Raw genomic sequence first — 13,707 nt, 5'->3', positions numbered from 1 at the left:
ACTGAACAAGAAATAGAAGATGCCATCCAAAACATGAAACTGGGCAAATCTCCGGGGCCTGATGGACTGACTTCCAAATATTACAAGGCGTTAAAAGAATGGCTAATACAACCTTTGAAGGGAGTCTGTAATGAAATTCTTGAGGGGAAAGAAGCACCTGATACGTGGAAAGAGGCTTTTATCACGCTTATACCGAAGACAGAGACTGAAAAGACTCAACTTAAGAACTACCGCCCAATTTCTCTATTAAATGTGGATTACAAAATTTTTGCTGACATTTTAGCTGAAAGACTGAAAAAAGTTTTAATGGGGGAGATCCATAGGGACCAATCAGGCTTTCTCCCGAGAAGACATTTATCAGATAATGTAAGGAATATAATAGACATTTTGGAAATGCTAGAAGTTAATATTAACACAAAAGCTGTTCTGATATTTGTGGACGCGGAGAAAGCCTTTGACAATATTTCTTGGACCTTTATGAAGAAGAATCTCCATGGGATGGGGGTAGGCCAAGGTTTTGAAAACGGTATGGGCGCAATTTATTCTGAACAAAAAGCAAAGTTAATAGTAAATAACGTAATTACTGAAGAGCTTAAGATAGAAAAAGGGACACTTCAGGGGTGCCCAATTTCCCCACTACTTTTTATTTTGGTCCTGGAGGTTTTGCTGAACATGATAAGGAAAGATCAGCTGGTTAAAGGGGTTCAGGTCGGAGCGAGACAATATAAATTGAGAGCCTTTGCAGATGACTTGGTACTTACATTACAAGAGCCGGAATCTAGTACGAAAAGGGTTTTGGAAATAATTCAAGAGTTTGGTCAAGTGGCAGGATTTAAATTAAATAAATTTAAGACAAAGGTACTAGAGAAAAATCTAACAGTAAGAGAGAAAGAGAGGTTTCAGACTGAAACAGGTTTAACTGTGGTTAAAAGTGTAAAATATTTGGGGATTAACATGACAGCTAAAAATTTGAACTTATTTAAAGATAATTATGAGAAATGTTGGAACCAAGTGAAAAAAGATCTAGAAATCTGGTCAAACTTGAAGCTTTCCTTGTCTGGTCGAATAGCAGCTATTAAGATGAATGTATTGCCTAGAATGTTATTTTTGTTCCAAACATTGCAAATTGTTGATAAGATGGAGTGTTTCAAGAGATGGCAGCGAGATATCTCTAAATTTATCTGGCAGGGCAAAAATTTAAGATTTTAACTGATGCAAAGGAAAGGGGGGGATTTGCCCTGCCAGACTTGAAACTTTACTATGAGTCAGCAGCTTTCTGCTGGTTGAAGGACTGGCTGCTTCTTAAGAACACAGACATTTTAGATTTGGAAGGTTTTAATAATTTCTTTGGGTGGCATGCATATCTGTGGTATGACAAGGTCAAGGTTCATAAAGGCTTTAAAAACCATATTGTCAGGAAAGCATTGTACAACGTTTGGATTAGGTATAAGGACCTACTGGAGAATAAAACTCCAAGGTGGCTCTCATCAATGGAGGCAAAAGCTGTGAAAAAACTTAATATGGATTGTATATGGCCGAAATATTGGGAAATTCTAGAACAGGAGGGTAGTAATTTAAAACTGCAGAGTTTTGAGAAACTAAAGGATAAAGTGCGAGATTGGCTTCACTATTATCAAATTCTAGAGGTATATAAGATGGATAAGAAAAATGGCTTCCAGATGGAGAAATCCAAATTGGAAACAGAACTGTTAGAACCCAATACTAAGAATTTATCAAAAATGTATAACTTGCTGCTGAAATGGAATACACAGGATGAAATAGTCAAATCTGCTATGATTAAGTGGGCGCAAGATATTGGTCATAACATTATGTTTGCTGACTGGGAAAGGTTGTGGACCACCGGTATGAAATTCACGGCGTGTAACGCCCTGAAAGAAAATATTATGAAAATGATTTATAGGTGGTACATGACCCCAGTCAAGCTTGCAAAAATCTACCACTTGTCAGAGAATAAATGTTGGAAGTGTAAAGAAAGTGAAGGCTCATTCTTCCACCTCTGGTGGACGTGCCCAAGGATTAAGGCTTTCTGGGAAATGATATATAATGAAATGAAAAAGATGTTTAAGTACACTTTCCTGAAGAAACCAGAGGCCTTTTTCCTGGGTATGGTCAGCCATGTGGTGTTAAAGAAGGACAGAACTTTATTTTTGTATGCCACAACAGCAGCAAGGATCCTTATTGCAAAGTATTGGAAGACATCAGATCTACCCACTCTGGAAGAATGGCAGATGAAAATGACAGACTACATGGGACTCGCAGAAATGACGGGCAGAATCCGAGACCAGGAGAAAGAGACAGTGGAAGAAGATTGGAAGAAATTTAAGGACTATCTTAATAAATATTATAAGATTAATGAATGTTAGATTGACATGGATTTAAAATAATGTGGTTTTCAGAGACGACGAGTATGAAAAAGAATGGAAGTGGTAAAAAATATTTGGGAAATAAGGGTATGGATTTGCTGATGGGATAATGAAATTAGAATACAGAACGGTGAGGTATGAGGAAGTCGGTGAAACTAGGTTGAGAAAATAAGGTTTGAAAGTTATACTTGTTGTCTTTGTTTGTGTCTGTTTTTGTTGTTGTTGTTGTTGTTTTATGTCTTTATTGGAAAATTTAATAAATATCATTAAAAAAAAAAGATATTTAAAGGAGTGATAAAAGAATGAAAGGAGCCCAGGCAACTGAGATCCGAGGTAAAGTAATGGCTGGTAAAGGCTCCTATAATAAGCTTACCCTTACAAATAGATGAATGATACAATGGATGAATGGAATACCATCACATAGAGTCATGCTGCTTCAGGAAACAATAGTCCACAATGATGGTTTCAGCTTGCAAGATCTAAGTGCCTGAGCCAACGCTTAAAGGAAATTATGATGAGTGTGTTGTTGCGTTTAGTCTGAATTGCAAACAGAGAACCCTCAGCGCAAAATTTTGATTTTCCATCTTCTGTCAGGACGTTCCCTAAGTAGCTTGTCTGGCATGCAGTAATACTGAACAAGGTTCCAATCAATATTATGGTGAAGGATGGGCTTTCAGTGAAATGCCTGAACTACAACTTGGCTTTGACGCAGTAGGAAGCCTGATAGCAGCATACAGAACACATCATTCAATACAGGGCTGTAAATGAGAATCAAATCCATCTATGTCAAGGAGCAGATATGGAATTTTGCAGGCAAGATTTTTGCTCCTATGGTTTGAAATATCTGCATTCATTAAGCAATTTCCTCGTAGCTAATGGCTGACTATTTTGTCTGCCTACTACGGTTGCCATATTTTGAAGAGCAAAAAAGAGGACACCTTTATTTACCATCTTCTACTTTAATTATGGATCGCTATGACAACTCTACCCATGAAAAAGAGGACATGTCCTGGAAAAAGAGGACACCAGGCAATCCTACAAACCTGTCAATATAGGGCAGGAAGAATGGTATACTCGGTATTATCTTTTTATACCAGTTTTAAACGTTTATACTTTTTCTCTTTCTAAAGGAAAAGCAAAAACTATTCCTTTTCAATGCAAAGACCACTCACATGTGCAGTCTGCTGCAGTTTTCTACATCCATCTCTCTCCCCTGCCTCCTTTCTCCCTTTCTTACAGGTTTGCAATGTGCAACTGTACATATGCACATTGATTTAAGAGCAGCGGAAAAAGAAATCAATGTGATTGCGTGATAATGGAACTATGATTCCATGAAATTCACTCATCCATAAAAGGGGCGTGAAATTTCAAAATAAATTATGTATCTATGGTGATTAGTGTTTATTACTATCATGTAAAAACAGTTTTTATGTGTGTAATTGTGCACAACTCAGTCAAATTGAATTGCATGTAGAATATTATTTACATCTGCACATGATCCAATAAAACGAAGTAGGCTTCCTCAAGCATGATCAGGAATTATGTATGGAATCATGTCTGAATCATGCATGGAATCATTTCTGGATCAGGAATCATGAACATAAACCAGATGCTCAACAGAATGTGGATATTATTCAGAAAGGCATGAATATGTATACATTTTTAATAAGATAAGGAACAAATGATGGAGTGGGGAAGAACTGGAAATATTGCAGACCAACACCAGGAGCATGTCCAGAATTCTGTTTCCTCAGCCTGCCCCTTCAGTGTGTCACATAGTATAAAATAACTCTAATGTTTGCTGGAATGTACCTAGTATAGTTAATTTCCATTCTCCTGTTACATTTTGTGCTATCATATTACAGCCGTGTACTTAAGTGTAAAGCCCAGCACAACTGTTTAAGAAGGGAAACCTTGGAAATAAGTAGCATTCATATTTAAATTGTTTGGAAAGCTTTAATCAATTTTTAATTAGCTTGGGATGTGTTTTTACCCTCAATTTAACTTCATTCTGAAGAGTAGCTTGGGAGAGCATTACACTGCTGCAAATGGGACGCTTCCTTGCTGTTTAAATCCAGTTAAATGTTACTTAAAAGCATTATCGGTGCTGTAAGAATCACCAGAGCTCACCAAGGAGTAAGGACAGGTTAAGTGTACCTTCATTTTCTTTCCCTAGGAAAAAGCACTGGAGACAGAACAGCACTATTACACAGTATCTGATGTGTGGAAGGTTATGTGGGATGAGATTTTTTTTTTCTATAGAGGAAAAGGGGAAATTGTTTACCATTTTCATAGATTTGTTTAGAGAAATATTGATAATCTTGGGTCCTTTCCAACTTCAGTCAGTAAGGGGGAAAGAGGGGTTTATGTTCAGCCTCCCCAACAGCTAATATCAGTGATCACCATGTAAACAAACACACACAGCAATGCATATGCAGCCCTGGAACCAACACATACAGTACCCATTTGCGCACATGGTATTTCATCAGGATTATAATAATAATTTTATCATTTATACCCCACTCATCTGACTGGGCCTCCCCAGGCACTCTCAAAAAACCCTCCCAAAACAGGGCTGCCTTCAGATGTCTCCTAAAAGTTGTGTAATTCTTTATCTCCTTGACATCCAAAGTGAAGGCATTCCACAGAGAGGGCATCACTACCGAGAAGACCCTCTGCCTGTTTCCCTGTAACTTCACTTCTCGCAGTGAGGGAACCAGCAGAAGGCCCTTGGAGGAAGACCTCAGTGTCTTGGCTAAGCGATGTGGGTGGAGACACTTCTTCGGGTATACTGGGCTGAAGCCATTTAGGGATTCAGATGATTTCACATTCAAATAGCCCATAATTGGATTGGAAGTGTAGGAGGGTATGTGTGTATGTGTGAATGGTGTGGGGGGATCTGTATAAATTGTATATTATAAAAGTTAAATTCATCATTTTCCTATTTTCGATCTAGTCAATTTCCCTGCATCTGAATGCACAGCTCAACAGCATCCCTGAGGAATTCTTTCTAATAGCTCTGAATTACTGTCCTTTTGAAGAAGAGAAGGGTAATGCTATCCCAAAGGTATTCTGAAAAGAAATAAGTAGCGGCCTTCATATCAGATGAAACCAACGAGACAATTATTCACATTCTTCAAATCACCATCCGCCACACCAAGAAATGCTCTTAGTGACATTTGATATTCATGCTAAAGCAAAAAGGAGCAAGTTGCTTAAATATATTGCTTTAGCATTGCTTTTTATTTTAATGGTCTTTTTCCGAGTATATTCCAGTATGCTAAAGCAGAGGGACATTTCTGTACTGTTTGTTTTATGATATTTTCTGCTTGTAACAGAACATAAACTAGTGTACTAAAGAACTAACTATTTTTTTTCTTTAAAAGGAAACCCCATAGTGATGAAAATCTAATGCACATAATCTAAGGAAAAAATGCAGATGTAGGAAAGATGTGTTTTTTCTTATTGAAATTCTAAATGAGGAAGGAAGAAAAGAAACTGTGGTTGCAATCCTGCACATACTTACTGCATATTGGAGCAAGGCTGACTCAACTTACTTCTGAATATGTATAGGATTGTATATTATATGTGCAAATTGAGAACATAGTAGGGGGCTTTTTAAAATTCTGAAAGATACATCATAATAAGTTGGAGCCAATATATGATTAAATAAACTACATGGGTACAAACAAGAAAATCATTAGCAGACTGTAGCCCTTGTGTTGGTAGGCTTGTAAAAAGATTCAAGCTTTGTAGTAATGAGTAATTAGTATGATAAAATATATAGCTGGATGATTTGTATAGAACCTCAGTATTACTAACGGATTATTAAAACATTTGGTACAACTAAGTCCATTCACCTTCTACAGTGGATAGTGTTGTGGCTGGACCATGGGGGTGATCCAGTCAATGGCTGGGTTGCATGGCCTGCCAGGGGGTGGGCCATACTCTCCATGAACGCCCAGAACAGATTCAAGGAGTTCACAGGAAGAGGAGAGTCCTTGTGCTTGAGAAGTCCTTGTGCTTGAGAAAACACTTTGTTGGGTATCATCTAATATAAGTAACAGGCCCACTTACCTGTGTTGTTACATTATCAGATTGTGCAATTCTGCATCCCACATCACTGGCCACTGTCGGTAGGTACATGATGGCATTACAACATGGGCTAGCATGCCTGAAAATTACAGAGGGAGAGGAACAAACCCTTTGCAGTACCACCAGTTTCAAATGTAATGTCTAGTTCTGCCTTCAGCGTCTTAAGGAGTTCTCACATAGAAAGCATGACCAGGCCTAGTCACACAAACCCATCAAAAGGACCCCTTTCCTAAGCTCAGGAGATCACATTTGCCATGCTGATGGCTATATTTTGTGGTGATGATGTTTCAGATATATCTGAACACACACAAGGAGTTTCAGAAGATACAAGTAGGATCCTTCAAAACTTTGTATTTTCATTCCATGTGATGATCCACCAGGATACACACTGAAGAAATTGCTGGGCTGGGTTGTTACTTTAGGTTCTAGTGCAACTCTGTCCAACCAGGGAGTTCTCCCCATGATCTGGAATATAAAAAGTTCATAGGTTCTCCCTTGTGCCTTTTTGTGTCTTCACTCTACAGCTGATGATATCTGACTAGCCTAGTCAATTATTTTAATTGCCTTCTAGATCACTGTGTAGCTTTTGGACCACTCATTACAACAGGGTTGTATGATTACATCATTAACACATCATAAAATCTAGCTATCCAGGTTCATTATCTCTGTCCATGAGATAATCCTAACTCTCAAGATAGCACAATAACATTAATGTTCTTACCAGGTTTCTTCATTCCATTTGCTTTCAGGATGATCTCTCACTTGGTCCTAAGTGTGCCCTGTTGCAACAGAAGCTAAGAATTAGGAGAAAATGAATCTCATTCTTCAATGTGTGGTGCACTTGCCATTGCTCCCTTTCTCACACTACACAGAGCCTGTTCTTGTGGTTCTGCATAGGTCTAGCAGCAAGGCATTGTAGGTAGGCCAACTATTATTTGCAGTGATGATGTTTGAATCCAGTTAAAATGGATTTTCCTATCAATGATAACTCATAGTATTATAATAACCTTGTAACCACAGAGCCTAGGACTTGCCGATCAGAAGGTTGGCAGTTCGAATCCCCGTGACGGGGTGAGCTCCCGTTGCTCGGTCCCTGCTCCTGCCAACCTAGCAGTTCGAAAGCACGTCAAAGTGCAAGTAGATAAATAGGTACCACTCCGGTGGGAAGGTAAACGGTGTTTCTGTGTGCTGCTCTGGTTCGCCAGAAGCGGCTTAGTCATGCTGGCCACATGACCTGGAAGCTGTACGCCGGCTCCCTTGGCCAATAAAGCGAGATGAGCGCCGCAACCCCAGAGTCGGTCACGACTGGACCTAATGGTCAGGGGTCCCTTTACCTTTAACCCTAAGTACGCCCCCATCTCAATCTGTACACCTATTACGAAGTATGGATACAAAATACAAGTTTTAGTAAAATGATGATACATCATGTGAAACCATACTCTGCCAGAAGCTTCAAGCTGCAACTGAACAGCCTCTCTGCAAAGACTACTGACTTACGAAACAGGAGTAGCTGGCAATCAAAGCAGGCTTGTGGACAGGAATTGATTCTGATATCAGCTGTCAAGGCAGAGGGTATTTAGTTCCCTCCTGCTGGTATTTGTTAGTTATTGTAATTTAAAAGGCTCAACGGATCACAAGGATCACTGAGGTTAAGTACCTGAAAGCAATAAAAGAAGAGACTCTTCAATATTCCACACTCATTAATTCATTTAATAAACAAAATCAGTGAAATAGCAATTTTGCTGATCGGAACTGCAAAGCTTAGAGGACAAATAAAAGAGACATCAATGCTTCAAATGGGATTTGTGAAAAGCCAATGTGGAATTATCTACATATAAGGAGAAATGCTTCTGCTAACTATAAGAAGCCTGCAGCTAAGGTTTGTGGGATTTCTTGGTGGCATGCATATATATATATATATATCTCAGAATAGGCTAATATTTTATGAGTTCATCTAAATATCAAAGAGGAAGGCAGGGGGGTAGATTTTGTCATCACATAGGGCACCACTGAAATTTGTGGTGCCAAGGTCCACCACTGATCTACACTGACTGGCAGCATCTCTGTAGGGTTTCAGATATGGAATATTCCCAGCCCTACAAGGCATTGAACCTGCAACCTTCTGTGTGCAAAGCAGTCACTTGATCACTCAGCAATGGCCCTTCACTGAATGTCTATTGGCATCTGTACTCTGTCCTATATAGACGTACTGCTGTCCACCAGGAATTCCAGGGTTTAAAGTGGTTAGCACATGGTCTGACACAGGGACCAAAATGATGAGCTAGCTAAAACCTAGCTGGGCTGCAGAGTGCTCTTCATGTGTGCAAAGGAAAAGGGGTGTGCATTATCAGCCCCTGCTATTGGTGAATACGTAGTATGAGGATCAGGACTGGCCAACCATTGTATAAACACTGGCATTCTGGCTTTCCATGGTCAGTGAAACAGTACTTTTACCCCAATTTAGTTGGCCTTCAGTGTTCTCAGCTCCAGTTGTTGACCTCAGGGATCCTGAGCAGGAAAACAAGGCACTCAGATGTATATTCAGGTACGGCCAAACACAGCCCTAGCCTGGCCATTTTGGGCACAATGTTCCAGTTCATGCCACCTCCCCATATTGTCATGTGGCCCTAGATGTATCAGTCATGCACAAGTGGTTTTAAGGACTACGTGCACAATATGGATTCTCCTACATTCAGTGGGTCCTCTACAGACATTCTATGAAAGTTTTATCTCTTCTTGTGTGTGCAAGGCACTCTAAATTCCAGATCAATCTAGTGTTAGAATTGAATGAAGGCATTGAGTGTTAAAACTGGGCTAGACCCATGTGTGTATTTGAGCTGTGTACTAGACAGTCTGCAATCAACATGTATCAACAGCTAATTAAGTCAGGACTAGCCTCCTGCATGAGCTGATAGCCTGGAAGGAATAGGTGATTAGGATGACAAAGGATCAAGGGCAAATCCCTCCCTCCGTCCCTTAACCGAGAATCAATTCTAAAAGATAATGCCAGTGTTTTAAGTTAGAGTTGAAGATTGCAGTTAGGAGTTATGCAACTGAGTTAGTAAGCAGCAGGCTGGAGAGACAGCCAGAGAGCAATGTTTGAGAGCAATGGTTGGTGTCTGCTTATGTCCAAGACTGCTGTGGCTATGGGAGAAGCCAGAATCTCTAGGGGTAGTAATACTGTTAACTCCTCCATATAGGCTCAGGTTGTATTTATATGTAAATAAACCATATATAATAATTGCACTGTCTCAGCTGTGCCTCATTTTCCAAAAGGAAAAACAAGCCCTGGGTGCCTGGAACCCCTGGACTCTTGCCCTGCTCAGAGATGGGGGTGGTGAGCAAAAATACATTTTATTTTTCACTAAAAAATATTGTCACCTCCTCATGTGCTTCAATGTCTTCACAATGGGGAAGAATAAATATTAGGGGCTGCATTCTTTGCTTCCCATGGTCCAGGCTTTATTTGCCTACTTTGCAAGCAAAGGGTTTCTAACTTTGCCTGAATAATGAAGTGGCATAATCCTCAAACTGCTGCCCTAGTGCATGGCCCTGTGTTTTCCTCTGAGGGTCACAGCAGTCCAGACATTTCAGGATTGGGCAGCTGGTTTGGGAATTTGCATGAAAGTCAAGATCATTCTGCAAATATTCTTGGCTATCCGCTGTGCACTTACTCTGTGTACCACAGTTCACTGGTTAAGTTCATCAAATGACATGCATATCAAGAGCGAAATGGTATGAAAGCCAGCTCCGCTTCTATCCTCAAACTATAAAGTCAGCTTGGAGACTTCGGCTGTTGCATAAAAGAAGCAAAGAAGAAACTTAACACAGCAGTGTAAACGAGCCACAGGAGAAACACACCATAGTGCTGGTTTGCACACTTGATTGCCATCTCTCGTATATGTCAATCACCAAGGCAGTGGAAGGTGTTCACTGATTCTGTAGCGCTCATTTTGGAGGGATACATTTGGGTGAAGTGAGCTCCTATAACATGTTTGCGTTTGTCATCCCTGAATCATAACAGGAAACGTAATCTTACAAGGCAATAAAATGACTCACATTCTGCAACATTTGTTTGGATAGCTGATTTCATTATCCTGAATTTCTTGATTAAATAAATAAATAAAGATACTTCCTAGGCCACTGCAACTACTTCCTGTACAGCAGGGAACCTGTGGCTCTCCAGATGTTGTTGGACTTCAGCTCCCATCATCCCAAGCCAAGATGGCCAATGGTCAGGCGTGAGGACTACAGATTCTCCTTTCCTGCTGCATAGTGACCCATTTAATCAGTATGGTCAATATCATATATTCGGTCTAGTGATGACAAAAAACAACAACCCTGCAACCTATTTGGGATGGGTTCTGTTAAACTTAGAATAATAATTTGAAGTCATCTGTTGGATGCCCCAAACTGATCCATTTTAAAGTGTGACAATATTGCATAAATGGAGTTTCTCGATCCTATTATGCACCTGATGCATTAGGAAAGGGAGCGCAGAATCCTTCTGAAGTCTAGAACCACTTTCAGCAAGGACAGGGTCATCCCTACCCTCCTCCACAAACACACACACGCTTTACACAAATTACTGGAAACAGGGGACTGGCAGTGAGAACATAATCTATTCCAGAACAACACCCAGTCTATGACTGTCTCTTTTGTTATTGCACATGTGTGCCCCATTCAGGGTGTTTGGGCACCATGGCAGCTACACTGGGATTTGTTTTCTCCTTACTTGAGGAGTATTCTTCTCTGTTCAAGCTATGTGGATTTGTAATGGCTTTAGACTTCCTGTTCCAGAAAACCAGTTACTGCTGAATGGTGTTTGGCAGCTGTTGAAACCACATCCCCAATCATATTTGCTGGCCATTTCAATTTATGTTTAGTCCAAGAGTAAGGTTCACAATGGAATAAATAGTTATTATTGTTTACCTTGGGTAAACAATAATAACTATTCCACATTAAACCTTAGTCTTTGACTAAATCCGCAACATAAATTGAAATGATCAACAAATAGGAAGCGTACTTGTGATTTCTCTAATGGTTACATCCTTTAAAACCAATAAAAGCCTTGGGAAGTAATTACATACAGTACACACTTGACAGCCTTTTACTTTCACATGCTATAAATAAGCCGCAATCAATGGAAAGTCATAATAAAAAAGGCAGTTGTATTACTTTTACATTGTGTAATGATGCCGAGGGATGCTTCATATGAAAACAAATGCCGTCTATCTTGGGGGTGGGGGGGATAAACCATTAAACAAAAAATACATAAGCTGCAGGGTATGCTATGAGAAAATAACTCCAATTAGGTTGAACAAGAAACATATTGGCTCACATTCACAGATTGCCACATGCAACAGTGGGTGCATGTATCCGCCAGAGAGGAAGTTGGTACAGTTACTTAACAACAGTTCAGAAGGGAAGCTTCATTCAGACACCAAAACAACCTAAACAAAATCCAGCAAGAAGATATTGTAACTACCATAATCTAGAGACACTTTAAAAGGTTTGGAGGGTACAGATGTGACTGTAGAGTCTAATAGGACCTTGGAGGTAATTTAGTTCAAACTCCTGAAAATCCACCACTACACAATCCTTCTGCTTAAAACCCTGCAATGTAAAAGAAATCATTCCAGCTATTATCTCCGCTTCAATTTTTGTTCGTGTCTGTCTGTCTCAGGAGGGGATGGAATGTGCCTCCCGGGATGAAGTCAAACTGCTGGAGAATCACAGCGCCTGCTGTGGCTGCAGAGGCTGGTAACTCATAAGCGCTGCCTCCCAAGTTGTTTTTGCTGCATTAGCAGCAACAAAGTGTCCTCTCCAGGGCTGTGTGTATGGAGGTCCTGGCTGCCCCTCTCAGCCTTGCTAACATGGTCCAAAGGAAAGCAGAGCAATATGTTTGGCACCAGCTTGGCTGCAGGAGTTGCTGGAAGGAGGCATACAAGGCTCCATCCAACCAGCTTAGGGACACCACTCCAGATTTGTGTAGGGTTCACTCCTTAGCCTTTTCTTCTCTTGAAGATGTCGCACAAGTCAGTAAGTTTCAATAAATAGCTACCATGTATTTCTTTATTTAATTTTCTTTCTTTTTTCTTTTTTTAGCTGAAATAGATGTCAGGGTCAGTCACCTGAGCAAATCAATGCATGCCCATGCTAAGACCCATGATATGCAACCCAAAATTGGTATGCCATTTGCTGCTAATAACTATGAGATGGTGCACATTATTAAAGGAAATTGTTTACTCTCCATCTCCTTCACAAGACCCCACAAAATCAGTTTTGTAAATAAGGATTATTTTACTTTACAGAATAATATAAAAGCACACATGGGAGGTCATCTTTTTGAACTCAGATTAAAAATATAATAAAATAAAATAATAATTAAAAAGAGAATTTCTCATCCTTTAATGTTCCTAAGATTTGCTGCCTGAGGTAGTCCCTCATTTGACCTCCGGACAGATTCATCCTTGATGTTGAACCATTCACTTTTCATTGAGCTTTGCTAATCAGGAAACCATTATTGTTTTATTTTCTAATTCTGAACACTAAGCTATTTCTCCATGTACTGCAGATATTTATGTCAAAGGATTTTCCTCTTTTGTCCAATTTTACTCATCCCAGCAAAGCTGGCAAGGTGCAAATAATATTGCATTTGGTACCATTTCAACAGAGCCAGCAATCAGGAATGAGTGCATATGTGCTGTCATCACAGCACAACACAGCCCAGAAACACACTAGAGGGTAATAACAAACAACAAAACAGTAGAAAAGCAATACATTAATAACTAAGCAGCATGCCAGTGTAAAAATTATGTCAAGAGAATCTGGTTTCCATAATTTTCACATATAATACGATAGTTGTTCCATACAGCTCTATGGATTCAACAAAAACTAATGAGAGTTTCTTAATATTTCTCAAATTATTTTTAAAAATGTTTACAAATGTTTCTGGACAACTACTGAGAAATATGTGTGGTTTGATCTTTAAACAGTTCTAATGGATTACTCAATGGAGATGAGGGAGGGAGATTATTGAGTACTTTCTAAATTTTGCATTGCTGTGCAGTGGAAGATATCACAAATTCCAAATCTTCCCGATTGCGTTATTTTAACAGTACATTGCTTTATTAACAACTGATGTGGAAATGTGGAGAACTGAAATAAGATCAGAAGAGAATAGGAAACTGGTTCCAGAGATATTTTAAACAACTGTATACTCAAG

Source organism: Podarcis cretensis (genome assembly GCF_951804945.1).
Source record: "Podarcis cretensis genome assembly, chromosome: 1".
Lineage (NCBI taxonomy): Eukaryota > Metazoa > Chordata > Lepidosauria > Squamata > Lacertidae > Podarcis > Podarcis cretensis.
This window is presented reverse-complemented; position numbering follows the sequence as displayed.